The 5,179-nt window shown below is 40.8% G+C and overlaps 1 pseudogene; it reads right to left on the reverse strand.

Annotated features, from left to right (window-relative positions):
- Nucleotides 1-1,446: 1,446 nt before the first annotated feature.
- LOC111150971 lies at nucleotides 1,447-1,755 on the reverse strand (annotated as a pseudogene).
- Nucleotides 1,756-5,179: the final 3,424 nt, after the last annotated feature.

The following is a 5,179-nucleotide window of genomic DNA, read 5'->3' on the forward strand; positions in this document are numbered from 1 at the left end:
ACTTTTTTGATCAAATCCCCCAATGACTCTCCATTCCCTTAAAGTTTAAAACTTACAATGCCCTACAAAACCTTACATGATCTGTGTGCTCCCATTTCCCCTCTGTGCTTTTCTTATGTACTGTTCTCTCTTGTGTCTTTCTGCTCCCACTGGGCCTTTGTACTGGCTGTTCCTCTGGCAGCAATGCTCTTCCTTCTAGAGTTTTTACGGTTTATACCTTAAGGCCTTCAAGTGGTTTTGTTGTTGTTGTTGTTGTTGTTTGATTGATTGCTTATCACCTTGTTAGTGAGGCTTCACTTTGTCACTTTATTTAAAAATGCAACCTTCAGGGCCCCTGGGTGGCTCAGTGGGTTAAGCCTCTGCCTTCAGCTCAGGTCATGATCTCAGGGTCCTGGGATGGAACCCTGCATCGGGCTCTCTGCTCGGTGGGGAGCCTGCTTCCCCCTCTCTCTCTGCCTGCTTGTGATCTCTCTCTCTCAAATAATAAATAAAATCTTTAAAAACAAAACAAAAAATGTAACTTTCTTTCTCCCCTCCTCTCTTCCAAATCCAGGTACTCCTCCTTACCTGAACTACTTTCCATTTCCTCCCTAACATTTTTATCTTCTAATGCAGTCCATAATTTGGTATGTGATATTTCCCCCCCAAGCCAAACTGTATTCAGCCTTATTAAAGATAGTTTTCATAAACAATCATGGTATTTCAGGCAGGACATGAGCAGATGATGGTTAACAGGATACAACAACTTTCAAACTCCCTTCTTCAATGGACTACCAAAATCAGAAAGCGACTATAAAACACAATGAAGTCTTCATGTGATGCCCTGAGCAGGCAAAGTTTAGAGTGAGGGCTGACACTTTACAGTTAGCACATGGTTTAATAATTTTTCACAAGCTGACCCTGACTTTCAGGAAATGGAATGAAAATGGAAGAATCACCAATCTGAAGATCCACAAGCTAAAAAAGGAACTCTTCTGAGTGATGCCATCTCAGTGGTGACATCGTAAAGTCCTGATTGCCTGACACCCTGGGCACTGGGTTTTGGGGTCACGTTCCAGCAGGTCTCCGAGTTTAAGGGAGTAAAGTCTATGTTGAAGGAAGAGAGGGAGAAGAAGACATAAATAATAAATTTTAGTTTTCCCACCCACCAGGGGTGTTCGGGCCAAGGTATCCCATGTGTGTCAACATCAAGCAAGACCTACTCCTGGGAGCCAAGAGGAAGTTTCTCAAAACTAGAAGGGAAAGGTGCTTTTCCCCCGGTATCAATCTAGCTTTGGAGATACTCTGTTAGTGACATATGCCCTTTCCCCAAAACAACAATGAAGTACTCTGTGTGCTAACAACAGCGCTTTAAAAAAAAAAAAAGTAAAACAAAATTCTGCATTTTTATAATACTTGATAAAAAACACTATTTCAAACTGTACAGTCACCAGAAGTTCACATTTATCAAAACTGCACATACTTCACATCTCCCACCCCTTCAGCTTTCTGCGCCGGCTCTGTGAGGGCATCTCCATTTTCTACAGACACATTCCCATCCTTGCCAGCATCAGCTAGCCCCTTTTTCCCTTTGGGCACCTCCTCTCCCATTCTTTGCAGGGACCTTTCTAGGCATGAGCTCTAGCGCTGAAGGAGCCTGTTTAGCAGATAACCTTGCAGATCCTTTTGGTCGCTCATTCTTCACCTGGGCTTTATCTCATCTGCATCATCTTCAGTCTTTCTCTTGGGCGTGGCAGTGACAGCAGCAGGAGGCATAAGCGCTTGTCGTGGAGATACAGCAGCGTGTGGGCCTTGGTGGGTCTGGGTTGTTCTCACCTTTTCTTCGTTCTTGCTTTAGGATTATTTTTGCCTAGGTTTTAACTCTATGAGAGAAGGAGTATTTTACCATTTCCTTTTCTCAGATACATTCCAAGTACCTAGAATAGTTTCTGGCATATAATAGATGTTCAATACATATTTGTTGAATGAATGAACGAATGAGATGTCCCAGGCCATTTAGTAGAGGAAAAAAAGAAAAAAGGAGTTTAAGATTGGAAGAGAAAAAGTATTTATTAAAAATGATATAGGGGTGCCTGGGTGGCTCAGTGGGTTAAGCCGCTGCCTTCGGCTCAGGTCATGATCTCAGAGTCCTGGGATCGAGCCCCGCATCGGGCTCTCTGCTCTCTCGGGGAGCCTGCTTCCTCCTCTCTCTCTCTCTGCCTGCCTCTCTGCCTGCTTGTGATCTCTCTGTCAAATAAATAAATAAAATCTTTAAAAAAAAATAAAAATAAAATAAAAATGATATAATAGATCATATAGTAAAATTAAACACCCACACACAGATAAATTTTTAGAATTAACATGATGATTAAGTTGCAAGCTGGACTTTTAAAATTCAACCAAAATAAATAAAAATTTTCCTTACATTCTAGCAACTCATCTTTAGGGAAAAAATGATAAAAATCAATATAGCCTAAAATGGCATTAGAAATACAAAATTCCAGGGGCACCTGGGTGGCTCAGTGGGTTAAGCCTCTGCCTTCAGCTCAGGCCATGATCCCAGGGTCCTGGGATCAAGTCCAACACTAGGATCCCTACTCAGCAAGGAGTCTGCTTCTCCCTCTGCCTGCTTCTTCCTCTGTTTGTGTGTTCTCTCTCTCTCTCAAAAATAAATAAATAAAATATTAGAAATATAAAATTCCTTGAAGTAAAACCAACTGAACATATGTCAGGGCTTTCCTTACCAAAGTAAATAAGCAAACAAGAAAACAAACAAACAAACAACAACAACAAGGAAAGTGGTGGGGAGAAGGGGGGCAAATCAAGAAACAGTTCTCTCTATAGAGAACAAACTGATGGTTACCAGAGGTGAGGTGGGGGAGGGATGGGTTAAATAGGAGAGGAGGATTACGGAGGGCACCTGCTGTGACACCAGATGTTCTATGGAAGTGCTGAATCACTATATTGTACACCTGAAACTAATATTATACTGTATGTTAACTGGAATTAAAATTTTAAAAAAAGTACTTTAGAAAATGAAAAACAGCAAAACAAAGTATATAATGACACTACAGACAGTATGCTCCAAAATATGAACACAAAGAAAGCAGGATTTAAATATAATATTAAAATAGAATTTGAGATTAAAACCATTGAACTAGGGGCGCCTGGGTGGCTCAGTGGGTTAAAGCCTCTGCCTTCAGCTCGGGTCATGATCCCAGGGTTCTGGGATTGAGCCCCGCATGGGGCTCTCTGCTCAGCAGGGAGCCTGCTTCCCTCCCTCTCTCTGCCTGCCTCTCTGCCTACTTGTGATCTCTGTCAAATAAATAAATAAAAAATCTTTAAAAAAAATTAAAAAAAAATAAAACCACTGAACTAAATTTTTCAAATACTAAAGAGGTCACTTTCTAAACCTAACCAAAGAGGTAAAGGATCTGTACTCAAGGAACTACAGAACACTCATGAAAGAAATCGAAGACAACACAAAAAGATGGAAGAGCATTCCATACTCATGGATCAGAAGAATAAACATTGTTAAAAATGTCTATACTGCCTAGAGCCATCTATACTTTCAATACCATCCCGATCAAAACTCCACCAGCATTTTTCAAAGTGTTGGAACAAACAACTCTAAAATTTGTACGGAACCAGAAGAGACCCTGCATCGCTTAGCATATGTTGAAAAAGAAAAACAAAACTGGGGACATCACATTGCCTGATTTCAAGCTTTACTACAAAGCTGTGATCACCAAGAAAGCATGGTACTGGCATAAAAACAGACACAGAGACCACTGGAACAGAGCAGAGAGCCCAGATATGGACTCTCAACTCTATGGTCAAATAATCTTTGACAAAGCAGGAAAAAATGTACAGTGGAAAAAAGACAGTCTCTTCAATAAATGGTGCTGGGAAAGTTGGACAGCTATGTGCAGAAGGATGAAACTCGACCATTCTCTTACACCATACACAAAGATAAAAGCAAAAAAAAGACCTCAACATGAGGCAGGAACCCATAGAATCCTAGAGGAGAACATAGGCAGTAACCTCTTTGACATTGGCCACAGCAACTTCTTTCAAGATATGTCTCCAAAGGCAAAGGAAACAAAAGCAAAAATGAACTTTTGGGACTTCACCAAGATCAAAAGCTTCTGCACAGCAAAGGAAACAGTCAAAAAACAAAGAGGCAACCATCGGAATGGGAGAAGATATTCGCAAATGACACTACAGACAAAGGGCTGATATCCAAGACCTATAAAGAACTCCTCATGCTCAACACACACAAAACCAATAATCACATAAAAAATGGGCAGAAGACATGAACAGACACTTCTCCAAAGAAGACATACGAATGGCTAATAGACACATGAAAAAATGTTCATCACCACTAGCCATCAGGGAGATTCAAATCAAAACCACATTGAGATATACCACCTTACGCCAGTTAGAATGGCCAAAATTAACAAGACAGTAAACAACGTGTGTTGGAGAGGATGTGGAGAAAGGGGAACCCTTTTACACTGTTGGTGGGAATGTTAAGTTGGTGAAGCCACTTTGGAAAACAGTGTGGAGATTCCTTAAAAAATTAAAAATAGAGCTTCCCTATGACCTTGCAATTGTACTACTGAGTATTTGCTCCAAAGATACAGATGTAGTGAAAAGAAGGGCCATCTGTACCCCAATGTTCATAGCAGCAATGGCCACAGTCACCAAACTGTGTAAAGAACCAAGATGCCCTTCAATGGACGAATGGATAAAGAAGATGTGGTCCATATATACTATGGAATATTATGCCTCCATCAGAAAGGATGAATACCCAACTTTTGTATCAACAGGGATGGGACTGGAAGAGATTACGCTGAGTGAAATAAGTCAAGCAGAGAGAGTAAATTATCATATGGTTTCACATATTTGTGGAGCATAAGAAATAACACGGAGGACATGGGGAGATGGAGAGGAGAAGGGAGTTGGGGGAAATTGGAGGGGGAGATGAACCATGAGAGACTGTGGACTCTGAGGAACTAACTTAGGGTTTTGGAGGGGAGTGGGGGTGGGAGGTTGGGTGAGCCTGGTGGTGGGTATTGCGGAAGGCACATATTACATGGAACACTGGGTATGGTACATACACAATGAACTCTGGAACACTGAAAATAAATTTTGATAAATAAATAAATAAATAAATAAATAAATAAATAAATAAATA

This window comes from Enhydra lutris, unplaced genomic scaffold (genome assembly GCF_002288905.1).
Source record: "Enhydra lutris kenyoni isolate GAN:26980312 unplaced genomic scaffold, ASM228890v2 scaffoldscaffold25, whole genome shotgun sequence".
NCBI classification, from domain to species: domain Eukaryota; kingdom Metazoa; phylum Chordata; class Mammalia; order Carnivora; family Mustelidae; genus Enhydra; species Enhydra lutris.